Source organism: Galleria mellonella, unplaced genomic scaffold, assembly GCF_026898425.1.
Source record: "Galleria mellonella isolate WM207_F2 unplaced genomic scaffold, CSIRO_AGI_GalMel_v1 utg87, whole genome shotgun sequence".
NCBI lineage: Eukaryota > Metazoa > Arthropoda > Insecta > Lepidoptera > Pyralidae > Galleria > Galleria mellonella.
This window is the reverse complement of record NW_026442166.1, coordinates 3815619-3834077: the sequence shown is the minus strand read 5'-3', so window position 1 is coordinate 3834077 and position 18459 is coordinate 3815619. Positions and strand designations below refer to the sequence as shown.

At 32.5% G+C, this 18459-nt stretch overlaps 1 protein-coding gene across 1 annotated transcript in view; it reads left to right on the top strand.

Moving 5' to 3' along the window:
• The first annotated feature begins 9067 nt into the window (after positions 1-9067).
• The window catches only part of LOC113519993 (facilitated trehalose transporter Tret1-like), a 129845-nt gene continuing 120453 nt past the window's right edge, over positions 9068-18459 (top strand). Inside the window, exon 1 of the mRNA XM_052902013.1 lies at positions 9068-9314. The gene's annotated coding sequence lies outside the window, so the exon portion shown is untranslated. The remainder of the gene's footprint in view (positions 9315-18459) is intronic.

Here is an 18459-nt window from a genome sequence, read left to right as displayed (position 1 = left end):
GCGCAGGCAAAAGTTAGTTTTACAATATTTTATAGTACCTAGATAATCCAGGTCACGTAACATTAAAAGTTTAATAGAAAACATGTCAAGAAAAGAGTAAAATAAACTGGAACTCGACGTCGGGTCATCAAAGTTAAATATGTCAAGTTAAATCCGGGAGATGATAACTTGGGAATGTTAAAAGGGTTTCTGTTTAAAAAATAAAGGATAACTTAATAGAAGATAGCTGGTCGTGATAACGGCTTGTGTAGACTGCGTAGAGTAGTCTCGGGGATAGAGTCCAAGATGTGCAGTTGAATAATAACATGATTATATTTGTAATTCAAAGGAATACAAATTTATTTGATGTCAATAAACATTATTGTTTTAAAGAAGAGTCCATTCTCACCTTATGTACTCATAACAACAATAATTCCTTTTTTATTTATACAACTTAGAATGGCAAACAAGCTGACGGCCCACCTGATGGGAAGTAGTAACCGTCGCCTATAGACATGAGCAGTGCTATGGACATAACAGAGTATACTGTTTCGCCCATGATACCTCCCCATGCGTTGCTATTCCTGAGGCGTCACTGTTCACACCAAATGTTGACTAGTAGAGAATGCTATTAGTATTAAGTCCACCTTTTGTACCATATTTTATTTCGGTTAATAAAGTTATTTAAATAGAGTATAATTTTTAAAATATTGTAAGACATTGCAATACATAAATAATTAAGTAAGAAATAATAAATGTTGCATATTTTCTTAATGTTAATACATTTAACAAACAAGCATACGGTCCACCTGATGGTGCGCGGTTACCATAGCCTACGAACGTCTGCTTCTGTACTGGGTGTGAGTCAGTGGATTATTTAAAAGTGTAATAAATAATTTATTAAATCTATTAAAAGTGGCAAAAGTGCAGATTGTAAATTGCACCTCGTCTCTAGGACTGTAAGGATAAGACAGACGGTCACCTGTACTAATTGGTATAATTATAGTGGCCAAAGGGACGACACCGTTACGTGCATGGTGTCACGTGAGCTTTGGCGCCTCTACAAATTGCTAAAGATATTGTCTACACTAAAAAAAAACATTGTAGAAATATGAATGAATGATAAATAGACAGATAGATAATTTATTTGCATTACTTACAGCACACAAATTACAATACAAACATACACATAGTACAGACAGGAATGAAAAACAAAAAAGCAAGAAAACAACAATTTCCTTTTTTTCATGTCTGTGCCATAGCAACAACAATGAGAACTCTTTTATGTTCCCTACAAAGCTTTTTTTACGCAACTTATAATGGCAAACAAGCTGACGGCCCACCTGATGGAAAGTGGTAACTGCTGCCTATGCCCAAATGAACTGAAATTAACATATCGAATTTTTGTAATGTAATTTCGGACTTTTTTTTAATTAAACTTATTTAAATTAATTTGATGACTGATTGATAGTAAAAAACCAATTGCCAAATATTAAATGCTGCACGATAGTAATGTAAATATATAAAAATCACTGAAATATTAGATTTTTTCTTAGAATACACTTTCTTTCTATTTGTTAAAATTCTCCCAGGTTAGTATTGCAGGTGTTCATAGGCTACGGTAACCATTTACAATCAGGTGGGCCATATGCTTGTTTGCCACCTCAGTGGTATAACAAAGTTTTTTTAAGTATTGGCAACCCTAGTTGTCGGCCTTTTGAAAAGGTATATGTATATTCTCTTTTTGAAGGATCCCAAGCAGTATTTATTAAAAAGCATTTGGTGTCATTGTTTACACTTTAATAGTTTCAAATCACGTAAAATACCCTTCAATTGTAAAAAAAATAATACATAATAGTGTAAAATTTGCAAAAGGCGGCCGCCTTTGACAGTTTATTTCTTCTAATGATTCTTTTCCCAATATTAGGCGGCGAGTTGAACAGATGTTCAAACAGTAAGTTGTTTTTGCGTCCGTATACAAAGATTTGCAACGTTTTACTTTCACTGTAGACTAAAGACACATTTCAACAATGGTATGTCTTAATGTTTTTTCAGGTTAGTAGGTTTACATTTGCGAACGTGTTTTAGATAACGATATGGATGCAAACAATACTTTTATTACTGTTGCTGTCAAAAATTGTTTGCACGTGGTAGAGTTAAAGTCCGCGGAAGCAGTATAAGTATTTTGTCACATTTTTGTAAATAGAGAAAGAATAATAAAGATCAGGTATGTAGGTACTGTGCACACGTAATTTTTTTGCGTAGTATTAAGTTCTGGTTATGAAATAAAAAAAAAAAGTATCAAAAGTCTAACTATCAGGCATTTTTATTATATTTTCATATAAATGTAAAATCAAATAAAATGTTTAATAAAGAATCTTAAGTATACATGTAATTAAAATATAGAAATAATCTTCAATCAATTCAATCTTTTATTTTATATATATATAGCTTACTTGATGGAAAGTGGTAAACATCGCCCATAGACAGCGTTGTTGTTTCGATATGTTTATGTTACAGTGACAGTTTACCATCAGACGGGCTGTATGCTTGTTTGCCACCTTCGTCGTATAATAATAATGTGTGGTCAATTAAGTTAATTTCTCAAATAATATAAATAAAAAAATAATACTTACCAGATGGAGACTTTGTGCAAAAATCTTTTCCTGTCCCATTCGTGTTTCTACCGTGAAGCGGTTGTGTTTGCATGGCTATGTTTCGGTTTGAAGGGTGGGATATAGCACTGAATTTACAGGGTACATAACTGAGTCCTCAGGAATGGCAACGCATGGGCGAAACAGTGTACTGTGTTATGTCCATGGTACTGCTCATGTCATCACTTTCTATCAGGTGGTCTGTCAGCTTGTTTGCCATTCTTTTCCAAAAAAATCTGCCTCTGATATTATTACTATGTACGTGTGAGTACCAGTTCATAAACAGTGTCAACAATCAATCTTTGTATTTGTCATGCAGCGGAACACTTTACAAAAGTGAAGTGGACACTACACATTCAGGGAGTACGTTAATCTGGGTGACCTTTTTTGGAAATTGTTAGTACTCGTATCAATTTATACGTGTTGGAATCAATACGCGACACAAAGGGTCTCAATAGTACCGTCAGCAATAAAGTCAGAGGGAGACTTTGTACAAAAGTCGATTGCTTGGATACCTCTGTCCCAATCGTGTTTCAACCGTGAAGCAGTTGTGTTTGCATGGCTGTGTTTCGGTTTGAAGGGTGGGATATGGCGTGAATTTACTGGGTACAGAGGAATAACACCTGAGTCCTCAGGAATGGCAACGCATGGGGGGTATCATGGGCGAAACAGTATACTCTGTTATGTCCATGGTACTGCTCATGTCTATAGGCGACGGTTACCACTTTCCATCAGGTGGACCGTCAGCTTGTTTGCCATTCTAAGTTGTATAAAAAAAAGTCTATTCAATTATCGTGGGCTACTTTATATCTTGGTCAGTGAATATATGCCGGCCATGTGGACAAAATTGTGGGTAAAAGCTAGTATTATTGTGAATGCGATAGTAACTCTGTCTGATGTTTTCACGTCTAAACCACGAAACCAATTTTGATGAATTTTGTTTTTTTTTTTATACAACTTAGAATGGCAAACAAGCTGACGGCCCACCTGATGGAAAGTGGTAACCGTCGCCTATAGACATGAGCAGTACCATGGACATAACAGAGTATACTGTTTCACACATGATACCCCCCATGCGTTGCCATTCCTGAGGACTCAGGTATTATTCCTCCGTACCCAGTGAATTCACGCACGTTCAGAGATAGATTAGATCTTAGAAAAACATATAGGCTTTTTGACGCGAAAATAAAACTTGAAGGGGGTGTAATATATAGGTGATGAAAGTACACATGAAGGACTTAATAATTCCGTAAGGGATATAAAACGTATGCAAATGAAGTCTAATTATTTTAAAAAAAATGTGAAATTATTGTAAAGGTTATGTAAGTTTTGTATGATTTTGTATTAATAAATTCAGTATAATATAATAGTATAACAGCATTTACTAGAGGAGTTAATACATTCAAACATTAATAGCTGATATTTAAATATCATATGTGTTGTTATATATTTTTTTTTATAATAAATTTCCCAATTTTTCAATTGGGAAATCCCAAATGAAATCATAATTTGGACTCTCCAAAACCCACTACAATAAAACGTTTTCGTTTAACCTTGAAAAAATATTAATTAATGCGGTTAAAATCTTCCAATATTTTAGAACTAGTAGAAATTTTAAATGCATCAGTTATCACTGTGTAATATAATAAGCTCATGACGATTTGATGATCTCAGTGATGGGCACGTTGCTTCAGATAAATGAGGTCCGTATTCGATTCCTGGTTTGTGTATTATGGGTTGATTTGTCCCACAAATATTTGTTGGCCGGTACTGTCATGTTTGGTAGGCGGATTGGCAACTGCAGTTAGGCTTTTAGTAATGTTTTAGAGGGACGCTGATGCCCATCTCTGGACCATTGTCTTAGTTGTCTTTTACGACACCCACGGGAAAGGAAAAGGTGGCCTATTGTATATCGGGATCATACGGCTGTGTTTAGTACTTATTATTATTAATTTGATCGCATTCTAGTGACGACGCCAATGGAATTAAATTACGATGAACGCTTTGAGTTTAGATACAGCTAAAAATTGAGCTAGAACTAAAATAGACACAAGTCGTGGAGCGTAAAATCGATTTTAGACCGATGAACCTTCTTGTTCATAAAAACAAAAATCTACTATCCCGCTTTAACTAGTACACTTTTTGTCACATTGTTTTAAATTGTGCATTTAGTGCAAAAGAGATAGAAAAAAAACAAACAAGTGAGTAAATAAAAGTAAATAAAGTTCAATAGTTCGAAGGTTTATTAGACTTTTGATATTGTAATAACGATGATAAGTAATTGATAATTGTTCGAATGAATTGACTTATGTTTTTGCACTCCGTACTTGTGGTTTTCTTTCTAACCAATATTCAAACTGAGGAAGTGCTCGATTTATTCGTTTTTTTTTGTATGTTTATTTATTTTAAGCTATTAAATACATTGGCCTACTATCTTTTACCCACGACTTCGTCTGTGTAACCGATATGATGTTCATTATAATGTAGATATATTAAGTGAAATATTTTTGATCTAATATAAATATAGCAAGACCAAAAACACATGGTTGGACTCTATATATATGGGAAAGATGATATGGCCAGAACAGAACCGAGTGAGCAGAGGCGGCTCCTTTTACCAGCAAAATGATTTTTTTTTTCTCTTTTTATTGTTATTTTACCTGTAATTGTTGTTATTACTGTTGGTAATTAAGAATTTATCTATTTATTTTTTATTAAAATTAAGTTATATAACAAGAGTTTTGATATCTTAGCAGATACTATATGTAGTAGTTTAACGCGGGCAAAGCCGCGGGAGTCAGGTAGTCGTAGTTTTTTTTATAACACGGGGGACAAACGAACACGCAGCTCGCTTGATGGTATATGACAACCGCCACCCATGAGCACCCGCAGTACTGGAGGAATTGCAGATATGCTATCGGCCTTTTAAAAAGGATTATGGTCTTTTCTCGAAGATTAATGTTAAAATTGAAGATTGCTTTTTGTAGAGCAAAATGTACTTCTTGGGATTAAATATTTCTATTTTAAGTTGTTTTTGCTCTTTTCAGTGTTTTATTCTGTCTACCTATATTGTAAAGAACAAGGTATGAAGATAGATGAATGATCAAGAATTCTAGGTAATTTTATGCGTTCCCGTTTTCGGTGCTATATTTAAAATATGCTATTGGGACGTAATGTGACACGAAACGTGGGCAATAAAAATCAGGTATGTAGGTAAGTACAATTTACCTGCAATCGCGTCGGATTAAGTTTTTTTTTGATACAATTTAGAGTGGTAAACAAGCTGACGACCCACCTGATGGAAAGTAGTAACCGTCGCCTATAGACATGAGTAGTACCGTGGACTTAACAGAGTATACTGTTTCGCCCATGATATTCCCCATGCGTTGCCATTCCTGAGCACTCAAGTGTTATTCCTCTGTATCCTGTAAATTCACACTATATACCACCCTTCAAACCGAAACACAGTCATGCAAACACAACTGTTTCACGGTAGAAACACGAATAGGACAGAGGTACCCAAGCAATCGACTTTTGTACAAAGTCTCCCTCTGGTCCCATCTGGTCCTGATATTTTATTTGAAATATCTAGAATTTTTGTTGAAGTACTCTCAAATAACAATAAAGTGAATCTAATACCCAATTATGTGACATTCAGTTCCTTCCGAATTATAACTATTCAACAGCCAACAATGCATCGTGCTTTGCAGCAAATCAACAAGGTCTTATAACTGATCACAGTGATAGTCTAAAATAAACCTTAACAGTATGTTAAGAGAATTTAAATTCGTTTGCTTATCAACTATTTAAAATTTGGGTGCACTCATCAACGCACATTCATCTTGTACTCATCAGAAGTTGTCATGGAATTTGAACTCTCGACTAGTGGTATAGAACTGTATTTTCTATTTACGGTATTGAGTCATAGTTGTGTATGGTACCTACTACCTACTATGTGAACATTGATTTTACTAACTAAAGTAGATACTGAAGCTTTACATTAATTCCCATCAATTTCAAATACAAAACTATAAAATACCACGTCCCATAGCTGTGAGTAACAGCTCTTGCAATGTGGCTGCTCTTTACGATAGAATCTGAATCGAGGATATCCGCAGAAGAATCAATCGACCATTATAATTAAAAGGATATAAAGCTGATGATTACGATGCGATTTGAGGCTAAAACGATAACAGACTAGAATGCAATATTCATTTATGCAATTAACTTGTACTCAATTTGTTAGTATCTAAGTGTAACCTAATACGATTTCTGCGTCAGCAATATGCACATTTTGTACATCATCGCATATTTTATTAATAATCTACTTGCATTGTTTCTATGCAAAACTTAAAGAAACAATAACCGATAGGAAAGAAAAAGTTTCCACTACTGGTGAGATTAGGAAATAAATCTTATTGACAAGTCTAGCGAGTATCAATATCCACTTAATAATGGAGCCCAAATCCATTATTCCCGCGTTTAGTCAACCAGCAGCAAACCTTGGCATACGCGAGCGTACAACAAAAACGCAAACGCAAGTGCTTGGGAATCCAAACCCAATACATTGTCCAAAAAAAAAAAATCCAGCGTGTCGAGGAAATAGCGGGACGAATATAGACCAAGATTTTAACTATCCAATGTAGGGGTGGGTAATATATAGCAATATCTGTATATTTTAGTTGCAATATCTATATATACTGGGCCCATAACGAATATGTTAATCTAAAAAATAATATACGGATAACAGATTTTAAGATATTCTAAAATAAATATTCGATCGATATGAGCGATATCGAAATAGATGACTTTTATTCCGCCATCAATGTACAGAGGATACAATGTACCCAATATATAGAAATCGGATCATTATTCATATTACCCATACCTAATACAATGAGGTCGATACTAAAACGACATTTATCTAAATCTATGTCTAAAATTAAATTTTCAATTTGATATTACAGCGAAAATTTTGATTCCAAGGACCAATATGAAGTAAACATCTAATTTCTAATACATTTAAGTCAAAATGATTATAAATTTAGTCCATGATGGTTTATAAAACAATAATTAAAGGTAAGAGATAGGTTTAGAAAAAGGAACCCTTAGGATCGACATGAATACGCCCACGATTTAATCCTAATACTCCAATACAATAACACAAATACTGTTCTCAATATATTATTAAATGTATGTGAGTGAGCTCATGTATAAACGTAACCGGTCAATGTTTATATTTTTGAATACTACAGTGATGACGAATTTCCCTGTAAATCGTCTACTATTATTTTTGTTTGTGGTCAGATGTTTTAATAGAAGTTACGTACTTGAATAAAAATAGGTTGAGGAACCATAATATACGAGTAATTATCAACATTTTTGAAATTTTTAACCCTTTACATTTTTATACTGTCTATAATGATTTTTGAAAAACAATTGGCCCTAGGAGATTTTATTTAATAAAGGTATCCATAAATATTGATGTATACACAAATTATTTAAAGATATTAATTAAACATGTACATTTTTAATATTTTAAAATTACTGTATGTCATTTTATTATATTACATTATTGTATGAAAGTATAATGTAAATTAAATAAAAAAAAATGAAAGTTAAAAAAGAGACCAAAAAAAAAACGATTAAGTCAAAACATTACTTAGATAAAATAAACGAATAGGAAGAATTTTTTAATACATATTATCATATGTATGAATAAGGAAGTGTTAAAAGGATAAATTCCACAAACGAAGAATGCGATCATGTCAAATAGTTATATATTGACCTTATTGTTTTCAATATCTATTATTGCATCAAAATCTAGCCAAGATATTGATTGCAGAATTTAAATAAAATCTCAAAAAAAGGTAATTACTTCATAGCTATGACCCCATACTTTGCCTAGTGTGGGATCATAGCTATATTGTACCATAGGCTAATTTTGTTAAAGGAAATAAAGATATTCTTATTCTTCTTATTTATTTGTTTCATTGCTATAAAAAATATTTCTCAGTAGTGTTCATGATAATGATGTAGGCAATATAAAATAACTAAAGTGCATTTCTACGAATGTTATGATCGTATCCTTAAAAAAGAGAAAATTATACAAGGGACAACAATTATGGAGCACAAACATCAAGATAAAGTGCCCACAAGGACTTACGCTAACTCATCGTGCAGTTGAAAACATTAATTAAGGTTATAAAGAAGCGCGTAACAGAAAGCTCTAATGCACGTACAGTTTATATTTCATTCATATGAATGACAAATACATGTGTCCGACTTACTAACACAGATAAGGGTCCATGGAATGCAAGTGACGATGCAAATTAAACTCTAACACGTAATGTTAGAATTGTAAATGCGACTGAAGCGTTTGATAATCTTGCACATGGCGTATAGTAAACAGAGAGGGCCGACGCCGGCGCAAGCGCAGCGTCAGTCAGCCGCTGATCAGTGTTCTAAACGGCCATCTATTGAACGGCACGCGTTTTTAGACTGCAGCGCACGCGTCGAACGAAATACGAATAAAATAAATGTCGGGAGTTTCACAAGGGTGTTTTTTTAGACCAGTGTTTTTGGAAAGTAAATATTTTAACTAAGGGTAACCGGGATACTTATATTGTTTGTAAAAGTGAATTACTTTATGGTACAGCACATGAGATGCTGAATTGTGTGGTAAGTGATTTTCAAATCTCGTACTGTTGATGCGTTTGAATGACACCATTGTTTAAACCAGTCGTCTTTTTTCATAACGTCTGCATGAATGGCACTTTCATATTCACGTCTATATTGTTTTGTTACATCTAATCTAAGTTCTAATTAAAGAGCTGTAAGCAATAAAACATGTTAAGGCGTTGTCGTAAAGTTTTTACGAGTTTTAGCTTGAAATGCTTATTTTATCGTTTGGTAGATAGTAAATGTTTAGTATAAACGTACTTGAACTTCGGGTGTTGTGTTTACATCCTGCGTTATCTTAACAGTTAAACATTGGGAATTTCGCGATAACATAACAATGTGACTCATTATTTTTTAATTTTTCCATAAACGATAAAATGATTGATTGCTTGGGATTTTTCATTTGATGTAAATTATTGTTTTAAGATAATTATGAATGATGTTGTTTGAAAACAATGTAATACTGCAGCAATAATATTGTTGGATATTTTTTTTAGTATGTGTTACGCTTAGTTTTATGTTATAGTAACTCTATTCAACTTGTATTATCATTTATTATTATATTTTATTTACATTAGAATGCAAATTGTTTTTGTTTAAATAGACTTGTTTAAAAGGACTTTTAAATCGACACTTTTGTTAATGTATTGCATAATACATTTTTATATCGTAATTTCTTTTTTAATTTTTAAGTTTGTTACTTTTTTCTTTTAATTTTTTTGAATTCTTATTTAATTATATTTTTACATTTGCACGCAGGCACAACAAAATATTCTGGTCAGTTCCCTTAGATTCTTAATATTTTTTTTTTAGATAATCCAAATTAACCTGAAATAAGAGTTGCAATGTTTTAAAAATAATATGTCTAAATTATGGTCTAAAAGATTTTTATGTATTTATAAATTTTATTCCTCGACAATTTTGTATCTATCAGAATTAATTGGAATTTACCTTTAATATAAAAATTACCGCTAACAATGCTAAACGAATGACATTGTGTGATGTCCAAAACCTAATAAAATAATATAATATACGCACCAAGAAACTTTCATGTTACCATTCCAATATATTTTACATAAACCTATAATTGTCTTGGCTTAGCTTTGTAATATCCATGAGTCACTTGAACGTCTATAATTATTATCGCTTTTTATGATATCGGAGACTATATAGAAAAGCAAGTTTTTGCGAGTCATAACAATTTGCAATTGTTATTTATTATGCTATCCCGTATTATCTTATCTGAGTAATTTGTTATATTCAAGACAATCTTGAGTAGTTATAGAGATAACTTTATTGACATATCAACAAGATATTGGCTAGAAAGATTGAATGAATTCATAACATATTAAAATAGACCTCTATTATACCTTAAAAAAAATATTTAAATAAAAAAAAACATTCGCATGAAATTAATGCAATTTCATTGAACAACAAGCTTAATTGCTTTTGAAAATTTTACACTATCATATAGTTTTTTATGATACCTATTGATGACGAAATTTTGGACATAAGCATATTATAAATAATTATACAATACTATAAAAATTAATTATTTTCATTGTGTTGATGGTGGTTGCATAGATTCATTTTCACTTTCGTCAATATAAAGCTAGTGCTGACTCTTCAATAACGTAGATGTTTGTTTCTCTATGTGTTCGAGTATTTAGTGATATATTTTTAATGCTTACTTTTTATTTCACTGCTAGGCAAAGACCTAAACATATTCGTCTCTATTTTGAGCTTGGTCGGACCATATATTTCGTCGTCCCACCTACGCACCGACCACATCACGGGTGTCTATCGCTTGGTAGGTATCTAGTATATGACTAGTCTGACCCATTTCTCCAAATGTATTCTAGCTGCATTGCTATCAAATTATATTACGTCTATGATTTGATATAAAACAATTTTATCAACAATAGAACCTGTGAATATTTTATTTATTTATATTATTTACAAATGTAAAATCATTTTAATGTCAAAGTAAATTCCCATTTATAATATTACTAGATGTATTCCTTAAATCTCTTGATATTATATACAAAATACTCCATGGTATCTAATTATTTATTTATTTATTTAAAACAAAATTATAAAAGAAAAAAGAGAAATTTACACTTGACAATTTGTAAGGTACAAATCGTCAAGTGCGGACGTAGTTATAAGGTACAATACAATCGACGGAGTTATAAGGTAACAAACAAAACGAACACAGCCGATTTGAGTATCTCCTGTTTTTTGAACTCAATCGAAAAGTAAAAGTACTATTATATTTTTTATAGCACTTAGAATGGCGTGTTCTTTCCATCAGGTGGGCCGTCAGCTTATTAGCTGACGGCCCACCTGATGGAAAGTGGTAACCGTCGCCTATAGACATGAGCAGTACCATGGACATAACAGAGTATACTGTTTCGCCCATGATACCCCCCATGCGTTGCCATTCCTGAGGACTCAGGTGTTATTCCTCCGTACCCAGTAAATTCACGCCATATCCCACCCTTCAAACCGAAACACAGTTATGCAAACACAACTGCTTTACGGTTGAAACACGAATGGGACAGAGGTGTCCAAGCAAACGACTTTTGTACAAAGTCTCCCTCTGGTAAAATATATATGTATATATAAAAAATAAAGTCTGCAAACGCGTATTCTAATTGCAAGAATGTTTGACGTAGTAATGTAATTTCACTAAAAATTACCACAACAATTCTATTTTCGCTGAAGTATCTATGTTCACTAAAAATACGACAGGGAAAACCGTCTGTCGGTTCCAAATGCCAATAAGGTGATCGACATTTGAACACAGCTACAAAATGTGTCTATGTGTGAATCACTGTGTTAATTTAAGTATGCGTTCTTTTTTTGATTCGTATGGTCCCGGCATAGAATAGGCCACCCCTTTGTTTTCCGTGTGTGTCGTAAGAGGCTACTAAGGGGTCTTATAGCGGAGGTATAGACACCAACGTCCCCCTTAAAACATCACCAAAAGCCAAACTGCAGTTGCCAACCTGCCTGCCAAGCGTGGCAAATATTGGCAAAACCTCCATTATGGGGGAGGCTACGTTCAGCGGTGGACAGTTTACGGCTGATACAACAAGGGTTTTTTTTACTTAATATTACAATAAGTAAATTTTGTTCTATAAAATAAAAAATACCGATTTCAACATAAAAATCAAGTATACCTAGTATAGACAACAAATATAATAAAAATATCACCGAATTGAAAATCTTCTCATTTTTTGAGTTAGGTTAAAAAAATAACGAGTCTGAATTTGGATGAATTCGTCTTAAGAAAGACCCAAAATGATGAATGGACTGTGTAGAAGAAGAAACTGCGAAGTGACGAGCGACTGATTTCTTATATTGTATATATATTCTTTATTGCACTTTAACATACAGTAATAACAAGAAGTTAATAACAACGTTAGCAAAGGCGAACTTATCTCTAAAAGAGATTTCTTCCAGTCAACCTAACACAGTACTTGGGGGGAAAGGGATTGTTAGTAATGGAGACTGAGAATCCCATTGCTAGCAATATATCCAACCAGGTCGACCTCCTCGCGGTTTCCCCTGGAAACTATCATAGTTAATTCCTGATAAATTCATCAAGATGGGCTAACTGGCCTGTTTTTATTCTCATCTATCACCCTTCACTGGTGCTACGCCAGCGTATCCCGTTAGCGCAGGCGGGGTTACCATACCATTTTTACCCATAAAAAAAACACACACACACAAGTACTTGTATTGCGGACGATAAAAGATAGGAGAAGTAATCTACATGGTACTTGCTGTTCATGTCAGGTAAGCAGTCTACTTGTTTGCTATTCTAAGTGTCCTAAAATAATTAAAATTTGTGTCTTATAAAAAAAAAAAAAAAACAATTTCAAATGTATACCAGTTATTCTGATTTAAAAACAAAACATTTGAATCGATTTTAATACAATTTCTATGTGACCAACCTGTAATGTAACGAAAGGATAGACATTTTCTAATAAAAAAAAAAATAAAAAAAAATTCAAATCCGTTCAGAACTGACTGAGTTGTGAGGTAACAAACATTAAAAAAAAAAACAACCGAATTGAGAAAACTCTTTCTTTTCAAAGTCGTTTGAAAAAAGAACGGTAAAAATAGATTTTATAGTATTTTTATGACACTCACCTATCGTCATTTTCGAATAAGTTCTATGAAGCCATCCTATTCTCTCGTAATGGCTTCCAGAAACTAATATGGACTGCTTGGCAGTACGTTCGATAGGATGAAAAGCAGATGCGTGTAACAAAGTCTGATTGCTCTCAAAATGGTTTGGAATCGCACACGCTAAATGCGTAGGATGCGAGATGGTATTTATGACTGTATTCCAAGATTTACGATTTAATTGATTACACTGTAATTCCATGTTTATTGTTGTTACGCGAAGGTATATATTCTAATACGTATGTATTTTAAAGTACAGTGCAAACGGTGTTGTGCTGAAAATTGGATGTAGTATTGTTTATTTATACAGAGCAAGGAGTTTCACGATGTTGATAGGTATTGATAGGGCTGCCGTCACCTAAATTGTCGACACCGAATAAACACGGCATAAATCCCGAACATTTGGGCGAAATATGGTTTTTTTCCGGACACTTCTGAAAAAATATTTTTTTGTAACATAAATAAAAACATTGTTATATAAAACAGAGTTATTGTGGATGAACTTGTAACTAAGATTTATTTCTCATGATCGTCTACCTATAAAAAAATTGGATTTCCTTGACTGAAATGGTTACACCCGGACACTTTTCAAAAACCTCTGCTGGACGGCCCCCGGACGACCTTCAAATTAGGACAAATCCAAAGAATTCAGGACTGATGGCAGCCCTAGGTACTAAGACTATTTTATTTTATAATGTAATTTAATGTGGCAATCTTCTACCGTGCGTTTTTCAATGCACTTTCTTCCACGCACAATCATGCTCTGGAATATTATATACTAGCGACCCGCCCCGGCTTCGCACGGGTGCACATTACATCACGTCACATTTGAAACCTCTACAATTATCAGTGTTTCTCTACAATATTATGCATGTATTATACATATAAACCTTCCTCTTGAATCACTCAAAGAAACCGCTTTAAAATCCATTGCGTAGTGTTAAAGATATAAGTATACATGAGGACGGAGAGAAAAAAAAATTTTTTTTTCATCTATTAAAAAACAGCTGTTTAGCGGCAGAAATGACTATAGGCGACGGTTACCATTTTCCATCAGGTGGACCGTCAGCTTATTTGCCATACTAAGTTGCAAAAAAAAAAGAAACACAAATGAGATAAAGAACTTTGTACAAAGTCTCCCACTAGTATTAAACAAAAAAAAAAAAAACTATTTATGCCATAGACTATGAATAGAAATAGAGGTCTATGAACCGTAGTGGAGAAGAATTGTTATTATAATTTACTCAAATTATAATAACGATAGTAAGTTGTATGTTATTGTAAATTAAAGACTTGATACAATGTACTGTTTAACACTTTAATGCTTCGACCACATTAACCTATTCTCGTAATTATTATACTGTCTATATGGGATTATAGTTAAGTAAATTTATCGATTTAAACTAGTTTTAAACTATTTTTATTTATTTATTTAACTCTTTATTGCACCATAAATAAAAATATACAATGACAAGTGAATAATTCAAGTGAAATACAGTAACATATCGTTGTTTTAATTTATGTATATGTATGTACATATATATTTCATATGTATTAGTTTATCCATATATATTAAAAGTAATGTTTATGTATTATATGTGCATTTCTTATGTGTATATTATATTTATATTGTGTATTGCCTTAATGTGTTACTATAATTGTCACATATTTTTCACCACATCTGCCCTTCATACGCTTTCTGTTTTTACCCAATGGTTAGTTGGTAGAGAATGCCATATGGCATTAAGCTCGCCATTTGTACAAAGTTTTATTGTGCAATAAAGAATTAATAAATAAATACAGATTGAAATATACAAATAAACATATTTTCAACGTTGGAGAAAAATATTTCATATTGTTTTGTATTTTGTCCAGATATTAATAAATTAGACTTCGTGAATATATTATTACCACCTGCTACATATCATGGTGTAGCATAAAAAAATTGAGAAATCATTTTTTTTTTTGTTTGTATTTATTATTTAATTTTTTTTTTGTTATACTACTATGGTGGCGAACCAGCTTGTCAAACGGCCTGTCCGATGGTAATTACGTGCGTACGTTATCGTGCCCCTTGCCGACCCTTAAGAAACCTTATTACGCCCTTTAGAAGAACCCATGCTGTAGTCTCTTGGGAGAGCCTCGGCAGGATGATCATTCCATAATTTATATTTACCTTGTTACTATATTTAACTACAAGTCATCTATGGGAGATATATTAATACTCGTCCGCGTGACTGATCTTTAACAAATAGTAACCGTAATTAATATTTACCTTGATGTTATATTTAACTAAAATTTATTACCATTTATTTTTTCATATTAATCATGCGCTCTCGTTTATTTAACATGTTAGTTTCTTGTGGAAACTTCACTGATTTACGTTATGGCTGTATTTAGTATTTATGTGTTTTAGGTATTGTAAGTTTTCCTATTAGTATACATATAAATAAAAAATTCAACGACTAAAAGTTTATTATATCTGTTAGTAAAACAATGATAGGGAGAATAACGAGCCATTAAACAAATATTTATACACAATAGGAGCTATAGACAGCCCTCTATGTCGAGGTTGTTTTGACGCCGAAGAAACGGCTGCTCACGTAATCCTGAATGTGAAGCTGTGGCCCTTGATAGAAATCCTGGAATGGTGACACTAGCCTTAATCTTTCTTCTGTGCTTCTGGTCGGAGCGAAGCTGGCTGTACTAGTCACGACTCATACGAATAACGGCCTAAATGAGAGGTTAAGAGTAAAATTTACATTTATATTATAATTTTCATGACGATTGGTTCAGTTATTAAGGCACTGCGAAGTAACAAACAAACAAACTCATTTTCACATTTATAATATTAGATTAGTAATGATATTTGATGTTGTAATAGTTACTTATTAAAACTGATTATTATCCCAAAAAATTTTACTGTAAAATGATAGAAAATAAAAAAAAATATGGTTAATAGATAAGCAAAACTTTCATGTTATCTGTTTTTAAAACTTAAAAATACGCTTGTATTGATAACGCGAGGTCAAGATGAATAGACCTTGACAAAAATCTATAAACAGATTCAACACTGTCATAACTTATTCATTCATTGCAAGACCTTCGTCATAGTCTACAAAAATAGTAGAAAAAGACTCATTATAATTGGCCACCTTGTAATGTTATAGCGAACAAAAATGACAGTAATGCAAAAGATTTTTTTTTTATACAACTTATGTTAGAATGGCAAACAAGCTGACGGCCCATCTGATGGAAAGTGGTGACCGTCGTCTATACACATGAGTAGTACATGGACATAACAGAGTATACTGTTTCACCCATGATACCCTCCATGCGTTGCCATTCCTGAGGACTCGGGAGTTATTCCTCTGTACCCTGTAAATTCACGCCATATCCCATTCTTCAAACCGAAACACAGCCATGCAAACACAACTGCTTTACGGTTAAAACACGAATGGGACAGAGGTACCCAAGCAAACGACTTTTGTACAAAATCTCCCTGTGGTATTAAAGAGAATACAGAAATTTTGGATTTTAACTTTATCTAGACACTTCAAAGATATTTAGGTATGAAATATTAGCTGTATTCTGCGGCTTTTCTCTCGTGAATCAGTATACAAAGTCTTATACGTGTAAGAAATCTTTCAAAATAATCGTTGAGAAATATTGTTTATTTTTATTTTTGAAATTTTACAAAGTTTGATAATGCAATGCCTCCATATTTAGAGCTATGAAAGCTCTTAACATAAAGTATAGAAAGTAAATACAAACACACATAAAATGCCCTAACACTCAATACAATCAATATTTCTCATTGTCATTTTAAAATGCCATACGTTCTTTAAAAGTCTAAAAACCAGTTTATAGGAGCTGTCACAAATACGATTTTCATTATAATGAGAGGTCAAAAAATGTTGGTTATTTACAACAAATACATAATATCAATTCTCGTTCGGCCCGTGTTGTAACTTTCGACCAGTCCTAGTTTGTGTAACTGTATTCGAGTTAGAGGCTCACATACTAATATAATTTAACAGCGATAGATACCTTTAAACAGGCTCTGTTTGTTGGGAAATGGATTGGAATCCTTTGATGTGGTGGATCATAGCAATGTATTATACTAACAAAATCGCATGTGAAATACAGTTTAAAGTTCGAAACGAAATTAAATGAAATATTTATTTGGTTTAAACATACATTTAACGTAATAAAAGCCATGTGACAGAAATTTTGGCATCTATTCGGCCTTTAAATTGTTGGCATCCAATGTTAATGTATTAATTAAGAATACAGCATTAATGTTGGTGATTATTACTTATTGGAAATATATTTTTGGTAATAACTTGCCACGTAATGGATTGTGCGCCTTTAATAAGAAAGGTTTAAAGTCAAGTTGCACCTGTTTTCTTTTTTAGTATATTTAAAAAAAGACATATTTATAATTTCTAGAAAAAAAAAAAACAAATATCAAAAAACAAAACTGACTTTTATTGTGACAAAACTAGTTAATTTGATCTTAAAACTAAACTAAAACACTGATTAAAAAAAATTATGGCACCAATCTGTAAGTATACTCTTTTAAATAAAAAAGGATTTTCCAAATCGGTTTAGAATTGACGTAGTTATGAGGTAAAAAACATAAAACAAAATACAATCGAGTCAAGAACTTCTTTTTTAAGTTCGTTATAAAAAAAAAAAATGTTTTTACGAGCTTTGATTGCTTTAGTGCTCTATGAAAAATTAACAATTATTTAAAAATAATTTAATTTTTTATCCTGATGTCAATTCTGAGTTCAATGAAGCAAGTAATAAATTTTTTATTTTCCTTTTAAACACTATTTATTCCCAATTTATTTCTGGCTAATATTTCTAAAAAATTTTTAAGCCAAAGTGATGTGCAGGATTTGAGCCCAGTAACTACCTTCATGGGTAAATATTGTTAGAA